The sequence below is a fragment of the Fundulus heteroclitus genome, chromosome 11 (assembly GCF_011125445.2).
Source record: "Fundulus heteroclitus isolate FHET01 chromosome 11, MU-UCD_Fhet_4.1, whole genome shotgun sequence".
Classification (NCBI taxonomy): domain Eukaryota; kingdom Metazoa; phylum Chordata; class Actinopteri; order Cyprinodontiformes; family Fundulidae; genus Fundulus; species Fundulus heteroclitus.
The window spans coordinates 13,491,028-13,505,924 of record NC_046371.1 but is presented as its reverse complement, the minus strand read 5'-3'; positions in this window follow the sequence as shown (position 1 = coordinate 13,505,924).

Here is a 14,897-nt window from a genome sequence, read left to right as displayed (position 1 = left end):
AGGGGCCAACACAAAAGCTCTGATTTCAGTAACATAGAAAATAGGCCGAGCTGAAAAGCTGAGTGCAAACAAGGTAAACCTGACTCAGTAATACCAGTTCTGTCAGGAACAATGGACCAAAGTTCCAGTCAACTATTGTTAAGAAGCTTGTGGAAGAATAATGAAGACTATTAACCAAGTCATAAAAGGATAAGGTGCAATTCTATCAAATACTAAGGAGATGCATGTATTTAAACTTCTGAATTTGAGAAAGTAACAAAAAAAATCTGCAGTAAAAATTGCTCAGGTTTTCTGGTATATCAAAAATATTAATTATTTTGGTAATTAAGTTCCTTGAAATTGACCTGACATGAGAATTGTTTCGTGCTATTTAGCGGCAGTGATAAAAAAAATGGTATTTGTCCTTTTGTGCACTCTTTTGTAATGGCTGTTTTCAACCGTACAAGGTGTATGTTAACTCTATTTCTATATTTATCTGAACATTATGTAGTTTCAGATTCACTTCAGAGTGTGTTTTATAAGATCGCTGTCAAAGAGCTTCTTGACTTTTAACCATGATAATTCATCAACAATAGCCATTCATTTACGGACTGTAGAGTATGTATTGAGCTTGTGCTAGCAACTACACGTGTGCATTTAAAGAACAAAATAACACAATTCTCTCACAATGATCCGAATCGGTCACCTGATTCACGCACAAACACACAGACATTTTTTTTATCTATTCCCACATGTTTTTTTTTTCAGCCTTGACGAGCAGAATAACAACTATTATAGCTGGAAATTCAGCAGTATTAACAGCAGACATTTTTATAGCATTAAAAATCATGCAAATGAATGAACCCAGTCAAACTGAAAGAGAACAGAAAATATTCTACTGAATAATCATATATCATATTTACTATAACATATGCTGACTAAAGCTACTACACTGGATTTTTGGGCTGTGAATCTTCCAATACTGTATTGTTTTTCAATGTTTGGTCGCCAACAGGATTTTAAATTACTTAAATCTAACCTCAAGTGAATGAACACAATATGCCACACACGTAATCATGCTATTATCTATTAAGAGGGAGCCAAAATCTGTAAAACCCTATAATGTAAGGAGGTTTATTTTCTTTATGCCATGATTATATAATAACAAGAGACATGTGTTCATGACTCTGCTTTTGTGGAAATGCACTTCAACCATTAGCCACTGTCGACTTGTCTGTAGAAAAGGTTTCAGTGCAGTATTCTCTAGCATGACAAGGACATTGTCAAGGTGGACCTCTGATATGCTGACTCTGGCTGGAGCTTCTTGTATGATACCACAGTTTCAGAATTAGCTTTTTTAAACAGTTTCACACCAGGCCTAAAACTACTGCTCCAAAATGTTCTATCTTTGGAGTATTGATTTTTGGCCTCGTATGCTTTTTTTTTTTCCCTTTTTTCATATTTTTTTTTTTTGATGAACCCTTAGGAGTCCACCTACACCTCAAGAAAAAAGGGCACTCTTCTGATGACAATGATGTCCAGATTTTGGACAGGGAGAACAGACGGTTTGAAAGAGGGGTGAAAGAAGCCATCTTGGTCAAAAGAGAAAAAACATCACTAAACAGAGGGGGAGGATCGCATTTCCAACTCCCCAGTGTTTACAGCTTGGTCCTCCAACACATTCAAAAGAGATCAGCAGTCTCATCATCATTCAGGTGACCAAGTCCTCCACTCACACCAAGCAATAGTTTCTAACAACCCAGGACAATAGCGGGCAGGTCATTGATTTGCCTCTGGCATGCCGCCATGTTCTTAAAGACAGCAGCGTACCAACTGCAGGTTGCTCAAGTGCGAGGCACCAGAATTGACAAAGACTCCTGAATAGGCGTCGAAACGTTTTCAGAAAGAACTGAGCGAAAGTCCAGTTGCCTCCGATTTAGGCCCATTTGCTGTAACCCTTGGGGTTGGATCTGTAAGCAGCACAAGCAGTCTTGGCAGTTGGCAAACAATTTCAATAGCTAAACAGCTATTTAAGGGTTGTTTATGCTTGACGCAAGTATGTTCCGCATGAAAATGAAATGTGTGGACACCGCGTCTGCAGCATTTACGCTCTGTGCGACTTTTCGTCCGAGGTAGCACTATTCTTCTAGATTTCTATCTAGAGGGCAACAATGTGCTCTTACACCAAGCATACCACACCCCACTACAAGTAAAAAACCCACTTGTTTCCATCAGTTTAAAGCAACTTGATGCTGATTTCTGTCCAATGATTATTAAAAAAATTGTTGTTCAAGGGAATCTCTCTGGGCCGAATCGTAAAATTTGTCCATATTTACAAACCTCTGCCAGAAGGAGGGCTTACTTGTCTGCCATGTTTTTCCGCACTGGACAGTCCGGGTAATGAGGAATTTTCCTAGGTGCACAGAGTGGAAACTTTTGGCTGCACGGAGGAGTGTGGTAGCCAAAATGATGTAATATGGCTGCACGTACCTCGCGTATGCGTCAAGCATAAACCAGGCTATAGTGGCCTTGCCGCTGTCTTTTGGGTACCAGCAAGGGTTTTACCTAGTATTTTTGAAATCCCACTGATATGGATGTTGTTGTTATCACCTTCTGCTAGCCTGGAATGTTTGTGACTTCTACTTTGTTGCTGAGCAGATTTATTTTGTCAATCAGTCAATCAACCAACCGGTTCAGGACTAAGATATAGGGGAAAAATTAAAATAAGAATAAAGCACTCTGAGTCATTAAAGTTTTTGTAATGTCATTGGGGGCTTAACAAAATCTGTGTAAGCTTAAGTTCACTGTAAAAAAGTATGATACCCTTAGAATTTTGAATTAATCAAAACTTTCACAAAATATTGTTTTAATCCTTTTAATTTTGAAAACAATAGAAGGGACACCTGAGGGATGAAAAAAGTTCCCGTTTTTAAAAATAAGCGCTCATGCATCCCTTTCTAGTGTTGCCTTGGGAAACTACTGATGTTGGCACGGATTCCACCAGTCTGAAGAAAGCAGTGTTTAATGCATTGCCTAAGAATTACTCCTTTACCTTTACAAACAGCCCTTTTCCGAAAGCACAAAGTAAACTGCTCATTATTAAATTAATAAAGATTATGTTTGTGCTATTCTTAAAGAGCACATTGCAAAAATATTACACATTAGCATGTTAATTCACTAATTTATGTCTGTTTCAGTTTGTCAGATGAGATTTATGTTCACTGTTCTGCTTCGTATGCTATAAAATTAAATTTGTATTGTTAAGAATAAAAGGGTTAGCTTCTCACTGCATCTATTTTTCCCCCTCCATCAACAGAGCAGTCGAGTCAAAACCCTCCGGGTAGAAGTATTGACTTCTTTATCTGTTGGTCTTTGCTAACGTCAAATCCTTGTCTTGATCCCCAGGTGTTTGACTTATGTTTTGTTTTACGTTCCTGGAGATTGTGCATCTGTCAGCATTTCATATTTTAGTATTGTTTTTTTAGGCGATTTTATTTGTACAGCAAATTTCAGTAAAAAGGCAATTCAAAGTACGGTATATGAACAGAACATAAGAAAAGAAAACATACAGAGGAAAGTATATTGCAGTGGAATAGTAACAGCAGGTCAATATAAATTGGACTACAAACTTGATCTAGAGAAGTTTTAGTGAACTACAACAGTTTGAATTGAACATTAATATTTAAATTTTAAAGGCAACTTTAAACAGATAGATTTTACACCTTGATGCTTAAAAAAAAAAAAAAAAACGCTGGTTCTAGGTATGCAGAGTAGACGTGAGCCAGAAGACCTGAGTGGTCTGGAGTGTTGATACACTGATAACACGTCTGTGATGTATTTAGGTGCTAATCCATTCAGTGATTTATAGACTAACAGAAGTATTTTAAGGCTATTATCTGCGAATAAGGAGTATGGACGTTAGACCTGGTGTGATATACTCTACTTTTTTAATCTTTGTGAGGACGCTGGCAGCAGCGTTCTGGATCAACTGCAGCTGTGTGATCGACTTTTTGTCAGACCTGTGAACTAATCGATTTGACTAAAGATAAACTTAAGGATTAGTTTTTCCAGATCCTGCTGAGACATTAGTCCTTTAATCCTGGAAATGTTCTTCAGGTAATAGAAGGCCGACTTTGTAATTGTCTTTGTATGCTTTTGGAGGTTCAAGTCTGAGTCCATCACTACATGCAGATTTGGGGCCTGATCAGTGGTTACTAGCTGAACTGCCAGCTCTTGATCTCTCCTCCATTGGTCCAAAATAATTACTTAAGTTTGGTTTTTATTCAACTTAAGAACCTTTTGGCACATCTATGCAGTAATTCCTTCTAAGTATTTATTTAGATTGGATAGTTTTTTTCTTGTTTCTGTTAGAGCTTCGTTTGCCTGCCTGTCTTCGGTTCAGTTAGTAGTTAATTTATTTTTAGAGTCTGTTTATTCACTGTGGTTTACGTATCCTTGTCAGGTTCTGTTTTCCTCCTTGTCTCCTGCCAGCACTCCCTCTCCCTTAGCTCATCACCTTTATTTCAGTCACCTGTTACCTGTCTCCTTAAATTACTTCCACCTGCTCTCCTACTTTCTTTTCTGTTCCGTCCCCAGTTCATCTTCCTCTTTGTCAGATCTTCTGTCGTGCTCTGAACTGACTGTTGTTCTGTTAAGTTCCCTTGTCATCGCCTGCCCTGCCTGTTATTGTTATTATTTTCATTCATTTATGAAACTCATTGTCCAAATTCTTGTCCGCACTTTGGTCCTGCTGCAACTCGACAATCCTCCTTGTTTTTATTTCCCTTTATCACAGTTTCTGCTTTTATTTATTTTTTGTCATTTTTTATTCTAATTCTTTGGAAAGTTGAAAGAGCCATGTCTGCAAAATTCAGCATGTAGGAAAGAGCACCCATAGCAGAATACGCTATAGTTAGCTTCAACAAACACCTGTTATCTTAATAGCCTCAGATTGGTGTTTCCTAAAGCAACATTTCCCTGTCTTTCATTAGAAATGTTTGTTTCAAATTAGATGATTCAAAGTATTTAATGAAACAGGATGACACCAACTTGATTTGGAAGTGGTGCTAAAATGAAGGTGAAGACTGTCCAATTTGTGTTTAGCACCAAATATTTGTGAGCAAGCATATATGCTTGTGGCTCTACTCCCTTTGTGCCGGCACAGTCGTGCACTAAGCCGTATCCTCAGCGCTCAGTGTACACCGAGCACTTAGCACATCACAGGTTGACCTCGAAAGGTCACAACACAGTATGTAACCATGGTGACAGCTTTACTGGTAGAAAAATGAGCTGGGATGAAAGCTGCAAACTCATCTAAATGAGCACAAAAAAAAACTATGCTTGGAGCTGAATGAGCAGAGAGATAGAAACTAAGGGAAGAATATGTCTCAGATGAGACTGAATGGTGGACATTCAGTGTAAATTAAGAAGCTGCTAATATCCTCTATTGAGTCTTTCCCTTGCCCAATCTGCAAAAGTTCAGTGACCAGATCTTTTTTTTTCCCCCCCCCCCCCCCCCCGCCCCTATCTTCAGTGCTGTGAAAAGGTATTTTTCCTAAACCGATTTCTTTGGCTTTTGTTTTGTGCCACACTTAAACTTATCAGATCATCAAACTAATTTTGATAGCCTTCCAGAAAAAAAAAAAAACAATATCTGACTAAAGCATTTCAGAAAAAGACTAACACCTCAACAGACAGCATAGTGATGATGTAAAGGTCTGGGGCTGCTTGGACCCTTCTGCCGCTGCATGGCCAGCTTGCCTTCATTGATTAAACCTGCGCTCTACCAGAAAATCCAGACAGAGAATGTCCTCAAAATAAATTTTAAAAATGGACATTTTTGAGTGGCCTAGTCAAATGTCCTAACTAAAATCCAATTGAAATGCTGTGGTATGACCTTAAACATGCCAATAACCATAGAAAAGCTTCTGAATAATTTTATTTCTTCACAGAATCCAATTATAATCTGAATCTTGCTCATCACAGAAATTCTTTCCAACTTTAAAACAATTCATCAAGGAAGAGTTGACCAAACTTCCTCCCCAGCGATGTAAACGCCTCATTGCCTGTTATTGCAAATGACGTTTTTGCCAAGGTGGCACAACCAGTTATTATATTTAGGACAAACTACTTTTTCATGTTGTTTTTGGAGAGCTTTTGTACCTTTTTTTAATAAATGAGATACTTTTGACATCTGTGTTTTGTTTTCACTCAGGTTATCATTGTCTGAAAATAAAATGTGTTCATCTGGAAAAACTGCAAGTCTGACAAGCAAAGGGAAAAACAGAATAAATCTGCAGGCCTAAAGGGGAACATACTGTACTTTTTCACAACTCCTTATTTGGAAGTTACCTTCTTCGATAACTGAAAAGTCAAGTCAGCTTTGCATCGATTATCTTTAGTTCAGAAAAGATCCCTGGTCCTCTGTCTTGTGTTTTTTGATACCAAACCGATGGCCGCTAAAACAAAAGAGGAAAAAGTGCTCTCTTATTTCCTTTTGCTCAGAACACTTATAATGTTGTCATGGTTACAACTGACTTTTTGGCTTTTAAGGTCCCACCATTAATCTGAAGATGCTTTAGAAGCAAGTACAACTACAGTAGAAGCAAAGAAGTATTTGAAAGTCTACATTCACTTCCAGTCATCATTATGCCTTTTGATATTATGTAATATTTATTTCTCAGAAACATATTTTCTACTTATTTCAAACAAGCAAAGGTTGTTGTCCTTGCCTCGATGAAAACAACCCAATGCCATAGGTTCATTTCTTCCTACTGCTGAAAGCACATAGATAAAAGAAATGTAAAGAAAACATCTGAAACAATATATTCCTCCAACTGCTATAGCAAAAATTACATCACCAGTGTCTGCGAAAGTTAGAAGAGTTTTTCCTTTGTTTTTAAAGTCTGTTTTGACTAAATAATGTGAAATGGTTTGACTGAACATTGCGCCTTCTGACAGATTTGTCCTTTTTCGTGAGCAGCCTGTTTTGAATGATTGCCTTTTTTGGGCGCAGTGACTGCGAAACCTCCATAATCCATTTACATAAATCTGAGGATTTGCTACCTGATCCTGTTTCACTCGCTTTTACTCTTCCATAAAAGAACCAGAGAGCGAGATCTCCCTCTCTTGCTCTCTCCTCCTGCCTCTCTGCCTCTCCTGCCAGGTTAGTGAGTCAGGCTGTTAAATAGAACATCTGTTTGCCACATATCACCTGTGAAAACAACAGCTGGCTAAACCCTGGAAAAACAGAATAGGCTAAGAAACTACCGGGGGCTGCGGAGGGCCACTAAACCAAAAACGAGTGATTTTTTAAAAATACTGAGTGGTCGTGTGGACGTGTAACCTTTCCAGGTTGTTGTGAAACAAAACAAATTATTCATTATAAATTCACTGACATTTGTGTTAACGAGTGCCAGTTGTAAAGTAGCTGTGACCTAACTAGTGAGAGTACAACCAGAGTGAGATTATGAGTTTTTCTTTTGGTTTAATCAAAGTCATTTAATGTTACTGGTTCACTTTACTTTGTACAAACACAAATGGCCCTTTTCCAGTAGGACCAACTTTGGGCAGTTTTCTTCTGTATGTGTCGTTTTTTTTTTTCTTTTAGGCCTTTCCACTAGTAATGGTTACATGGAAGGTATTTCTAGTACCTGCTTCGCTGGGGTTCCAAGCGCAGCGAGTCGACTTGAAGACGTCACCGCAGAAGGCTGTCTGTCTCTCATTGGCTAAGGGCTCCAGAACTAGAATCAGATCCACCATATTTAAAAAATCACACAACAGCCACAGATAGACCAGTGGTTCTCCAACATCTCTGTAAAAACAAAGACATCTAAGGATCGTCGTCATGGGCGCAAGTTAAAACCTATAATAAAACAGGACTTGGACATTTTCGATGTGTTTTGTTTGGAAAGTCCAAGTGGAAAAAAAAAAAAAACAGTTTCAGGCTAATTGCCGACCCCAACCTAAAAGATCAACCGTAGCTGCATAGCTGTACATACAGAGTAGTAATAGTCACTGTATTTCATATTGTGAAATTCATCAAATCTTTTATTCTCAGCGCTGTGCAGCCCTTCTTTTGTGAACATGCCGCTAGAATGTTTGAAATTCCGAGAACACTTAAGACCTTAAGTAGTCTGTGTGGTCACCGACCATTACAGTAAGTAAATCTCGCTCAAATTGGACCTGATGCAACTTCCAAAGAATATGGATATCCAAAAATATGAAACACAGCCACCGGCAGTTGTACCCAGTGTTGCCAGAACAGCCAGTTTTGCTGGTATATCTAATGGGTTTACAGACCCTTTGAGACAAATCAAACAACTTTTTCTGTTGTTGTTGAAAACTTTCACAGAAAATGAGCACAAACTGTGGTATTCCTTCACCCCTCCCTCTGCCTGACCCATAGTACTTACAGTCTAGACTTTGTACAGCTACACGTCTTAGTCCAGTCAGAACAGGAGATGTTAAACCATCTTTTTCTGTTCTCCCTTTACATTTCCTTTAGTTTGTCACTGGTGATTGTATACTAAAACATTACTTTTGGTTAAATGGTCAAATGTTGTCATGTTTTACTGTGACTTGTAAATTGCTAAGTTGACTATGAGGCCAAAAAAATGAATAGAAATAAAACAAATTAAACTACAAATATGAAAAAAATAATCTGAGTAACTACCAGTGTGCCTCTTTCAGACCACTTTTCCCAGTAAAGGAGGTTGAAACATCAAAGAAATCAAAAATGGACAAATAACTTTCAATGTATTTAGGTATAAATACATTGAAAGTTATCTTTTCTTGGGTTTTTTTTTTTTGTCTCTATTGTGTTATTCCTCTCTGCTACAGTGTATGACGGCTAACGCTTGCTTTGATATAAAAGGCACAATGTTTGCAACATTCAACAAGAATATTTCTTATGATCTTTTCTGACCAAAAATACAGTTTTTGCTGCATTCAACTGGTGTCGAATAAAGTTGGCATATTTTACAGGAACTTAAAAGGGGGTATGCACCCTTGGAAAAAAAGCATGCTAGTACTTGTTTGTTTACCATAAGCAGCCATGAAGATTGAAACCTTGTGGCAACAGGTAACAGCACATCACTATTAAAATAACTGTGATTAACTGTAATTAACTGAGTTATATTGATTCTGACTTGTTAACTTAAATATATCCTTAAAGGAGTAAAACTTCTGTTAAATGACATATACATCAGCTAGCGAATTGTCTAAATCTGCTGTTTGTCCTGAAATGATGAAACCTTTTATTGTCATAATTGTTTGAATCAGTTGCAATTTAAATATTTCCCTGCCGCTAAGCCTGCTTAAAGGTTAGCACAATCATCATCACACATGGGATACTCTGTGTTTTAAAGGTTGTATAGGTCTAGCAGAATTAATGCCTTTGATAAAACCAAATAAATAGTGTAAGATGAGAGAGGCTGCAACTGTACATTCGCCACAATGATTTTGGTCTAATGGGTGTTATCTTACTCATCGAAAATGTATTGCACTCAGATTATAAGGGAAATGAAACTGAGATGTGACTAAGATGCAGGCAGGAGTATGAGCCAGCCTCAGAACTATTGTTTGCACATCATCTAACTGCCTCTTTTCAACACACCTAGAAAAAGTTACCATTCTCTGGACTTTCTTTTGAAGCAAACAGGTTTTACATAAATTCAGCATATGCAACACATATTTTGATGATTACCTTTCCCCACATCTCAGACTGTAAATTTAACGTGATCTCCAGATACAGATATTTTTTCAGAACATGTTGAAAACTTATGTACCATGAGCAACTCAGGATTTATGTCTAACACCATTCTGTGTCCCTGACCAAGACCCTGCAGCCCCAGAATGCTCCCCGGGCGCCGCACAGTGGCAGCCCACTGCTCCCTAAGGGATGGGATAAATGCAGAGGACAGGTTTCATTGGAATGGATGTTGCAATGACAAATAAAGATGATTATATAAAGCATTTTCTTCCTCTCCTACCAAGTGCTGAATTTAGTATCTATGCTATACTGTAATGGTAATACAAACACTGTAAACCACAACTTGAATTTGTTCAGAATCATTCAGAAGTCAACAGATTGGAGAGGATTGGTCATCTATCTCAACTAGAATCACTAGATAATTGCTTAATCAGGGCATTGGAAATGCAAGTTTACATTTTTACACATGGCAATAAATCTTGTCTGATTCCCTAGCAAAACTCAATATAGGGTAAAAGAAGAACAAAATCATTGCCAGGGGCAGTTTTTTTTTTTCACAAAAGTTAATCTGAAGGTTCATTCTACAGTGAAATTATATCACACAAATATTTATTCTTTTAAATTTCTTAACACTTCATCACATTAAAATCAAAATTCTGTGTGTATATTACTGGGATTTTATGATATACGTTCGTACAAAGTAGTGCATAATTATGAAGGTGAAGGAAAACATGACACATGGTTGTCAAATCTTTTTCACATCAATATCTAAAACATGGATCAGGCATATGCCTACAGCCCCTCTGAGTTAATACGCTGAAAACCACCTTTCTTAAGGGTATGTACTTATCTTTATATAGCCAGAGACTTGACATTTTTGCTGATTCTTCTTTCCAAAATATCTCAAGATCCATCCGAACTGATGGAGAGGAGATAGAGAATGTAGTAGTAGAAGTATAGGTAGAGTGAGGTTCAAGTTTTCCACAATGTGTTCTATTTGAATTAGCTCTAGGCTTTGACTGGGACACTCAACCCCATGCTTGGATCTAAACCATTAAGTTTTTGCTGTAGCAGTATTTTTTGTGTTATTGTCCTGGCAGATTAACCTCCACCTTTGTCTCAAGTATTTTGCAGCTTTCTCCCATATTTTCTCCATTGATTACACTGTATTTAGCTTCATCCATCTTCCATCAGTGTTGACCAGCTGAAGAAAAGAATCACTACAGCACAATGTTTCCACTAGCATGTTTTACCATGAGGATGGCATGTGAAACCTGATTTGAAGTGTTTTTGGGTCATTCACATGTAGGGAATAAAGTTCAATTTGGCTCAAATGTGACCAGAAAAACTATCTCCCACATCTTTTCTATGTCCCCTACTAGGTTTGGGCTGAGGGGGACTTCTCCTGATTTTTTTTTACACTGACTTTCTCCTTGCCACTGTTCTAGAAATGCAGGATTTGTAGACCGCACAACTAAAGTATGTAATTTAATTTCTTCAACCGTGAGCCATGGATCTCTGCAGCTTCTCCGGGGTTACCATTAGCTTCATAGCTGCTTCTCTAATTAATTTAAAATCTTGCACAACTTGACAGACCAAACGGGAATATTAAAAGCTCAGGATATTGTTTTAGAACTTAACCCTACTTTAACATTTTTCCACAACTTTATCTTAAAGTTATTTCCCACAACTTGATTCTTAACCTTAAGGTTGTTTCAGTAATTCTGAACTATTTTATACGTGTGCTTTATTGTAGAAATATATCTATTTTTTTAGATTTAACAATAGCTCCTGCAGCATTAGAGTGACAGCATCATGAGATGTTAAAAGAAGTCTTGCCTGATGGTAGCTGAGTACAGGAACGTTGCTGTTTTAATATCTTGTCAGCAAAGCATTGAAGTCAAGGTCTGAAGTAAACCTCTTGTGACTGTAGATCTAACAGATGTCAGCTCTGTGCAGCGTTTGGTATATAGTTGTTGTTTTTTTCATCCTTTAAGAAGTTACCAGTAGTTATCGCCTTTTTTCCTGTTTTTGTTGTTTTTCTCTACATTTCTTTTACCTTGGGCATTGTATCTGATTAAATTAGCAGACAATAATACCCAAAGAGCTGACTTGTTGCACTGAATTCACCGCAAGCACATCCTTTGGGGAAACTACCCTAACAGTCCCTGACTTAACTGTCTCAACTGCCTCAGCAACAGAGCAGTCGACTGTTTTACCCTCTGTGGGTGTTTATTGTGGACCTGGAATGAAACAAGACTCAATCTCATCTGTAACAGTTTTACATGCATACTTGCTTTTGCATGTGCGCCCCAATGTTTTCCGTCTGTGAGTGGAGTACATGAGGCTTGCACCACATTTAATCTAACATTCAAAAAGCTGATTCTTGTCCCTAATATTCATGCCAACAATGATACGTTCCTAATTCTTGCAAGAAACCTGTTGCTGGTGTCATGCAGCTGTGATGTACAGGGCAGACTGGAAGTGAAACCAGTTGTTCTTCCTGCCCAATATGCTGTGTCTCTGCACCTTTGAACCGTCTGCTGCTCGGGCGGTGCGGTGTATCTGATTAAATGTTACACCACCGGTGAAATCTGTCATTTGCTCAAGGAGAATGTAAACAGCAGCTCAGCGTGCACTAACCTCGTTCCTATTTGCAACGGATACCCCAGCTGGGTATACAGATAAAAGAAGTGCAATCTAAGTTGTTTGCTTACAAAAAAAAAACAAAAACTGATGATCATAGACATCTGAAAATGCAGTGAGGTTAAATACAATCTCACATTCTCTTTTCTCCCTTTTATATTTAAATATCTACAGCACCGTCAGCACTCGAGTGAGTTCCATCTTTTGTCTAGCTAGTAATTTAAAATATCAAAATATTGGGTGGTATCGGGAATTCGGAGACTTTATACACTGCTCATATGCTCAATGACGACAAAATGTATGTGTACCTGAGAGCAACTTAGTCTCAAGCTTTGCTATGGCTTACATGGGGTGAACACACTTTATATTGTGATTAATTCAGCTATCATATGCCCACTCAACGGTACTTTTTACTACATATGGAATACTTATCTTTCAGCTGAGGGTCAGCTCTTCACTGAAAAAGGAAAATGCAATGGAGACACCTTGACAAAAAGTCAATAATGCCTTACATAGTGGCACATTGTAAATGCAATGCCCTTCATCCCAGTGTTATTACTTGTAATAAAAGTGCATTGATAAACATTAAATGTACCAGTAACAATACCAAGTGAAAGAAGTTGACCATTCACAAAATATGCTTTCATTTTTTTATGTCCCTGTGAAGTAATATATTAGCTCAATATTCAGGGGAGCAGTGTGACACCAATCAATAACAGGCTTTATTAATTTTATTATTTTGTTGCATGTTAGGTTAATTCTTTCTAAATTTCTCTCAGGTGTGAGTGTGGGCGGGCAGGGTTGGTTTGTCTTTGTGATGAACAAAAATTTCAAGGACAAGTCCAGGATCCACATTGCATCTTGTCCACTGACCAAATGGGCAATCGCTGCTTATCTGTTCATCCTTTAGTTGCCTGACTTAGATTATAAAACTGTCTGAATACCTCTTATATCTAATCATTTCATTCTGCATTCGCTGTGTAGTGAATCCCCAAATCTAATACTGAAATAAGTAAATAATTTGGAAATATAAGTTATCTTGCAAATAAGAATTAGGAACAGCAAAATAGAGAAAACACCAAATCAAACGCAGTGAGCCTGTCTGTTATGCAGCTACTTCGAAGTCAGTCAATTGACCTTTTCAAAATCATTTGTTCTAAAGCCTTGTCTTGCAGCAAATAGATCATGTTGCTTCGTCAATTGTTCAATCAAAAAGTCAGTCTGTTCATTTGACTTAACTGCTGGTCTCATTCCTGTCTGTGTGTAAAACAGATCTAAATTAGGGAACCAAATAATTTTTGCTTAGATTTTCCTTGTTAACACAGTCCCGAATGGAAATACATGGTGGACGAGCAAGTGCTCCTCCTGGCGAAAGTTTGTAAATGTAAACACCTTTATGATTCGGCCCGTAAACATCACCGTGATCCACAAATTGTTAACAATTCCTGGGCAGAAATCGCCGTCACTGTTGGAAACAACTGTGTTTTCTGCTTCTACATGTAGTGGGGTGTAGTACGCTTGGCGTAAGAACACAATGCTGCCCTCCAGAGTACAGGTGAATTGTGCTACTTTGGAGGAAAAGCCAGACGGAGCATTACGCTGTAAACGGAACATACATACGTCAAGTATAAACCAGCCTTAACACTCTGTGGCCTGGAGCATAGCGAGGTGTGAAGTGCCGCCTTTAGATTTAAAGAGACCGCACCAAAATGAGTTGTTCTCAGACGTACCTCAGAACAGGGATGAAAAGGGGGAACTTGTGGGTAAATTAATGAGGAATTCAGACCAAACCATTGCAGTTCCGCTTTGTGTAGAAAACAACTGTCCCCTTTAAATATGTCACTGCACGAAATGTTTTCCTGATTAATTTTCTTCCAATTTCTTAAATTTCTTGTGTAAAGCGTAACTGTTGCCATAACAGTCCAACTTTTAGTTTCTAAACGCATTTTTGCACAAATGCCTTTTTGCAGCATCATGTCTGCACATACAAATGGTTTAAATATTCTCCTGTACACTGTTTGTTTCTCCTGCATTGTTTACATTTCAATTGTTATGAATTTTATTTATACTGTAATTTACAAGCTGTATGCAACAAATTTTTGTTCTGTATGCACTCTGTACATACAAAATGACAAATAAAGTTGTCTAAGTCTTGTCTAAGTCTAAGTCACATTCTAAATTGTACATTTGCATGGCGAAGCCTTTCTATTATCCCTCGCTAAACATCTTGACACAATCATTGTGGTTAAAGCTAAGCTGATGCAGGAACGTTAAAAACATTCACTCCTCTGAGATTTGTATCATGACTCTTGGGATTGCAATCTTACACTGGAGGCCTTTGCCATGAACCACCATCTCCTTTGTTAGTGACTAACACACATCTCTCTCTCTCTCTCTCTCTCTCTCTCTCTCTCTCTCTCTCCTTAAAAGCCCTGTTTTAAGTTGAAGGTAGCATGCAAAATATTTAATCTTAACGGGTATACATTTGCCATCCATCTAATCTGTCAGTAAGGCACAGCTTAACTTCACTTCACTCAACTTTGGTGATTATGTTTAGCAG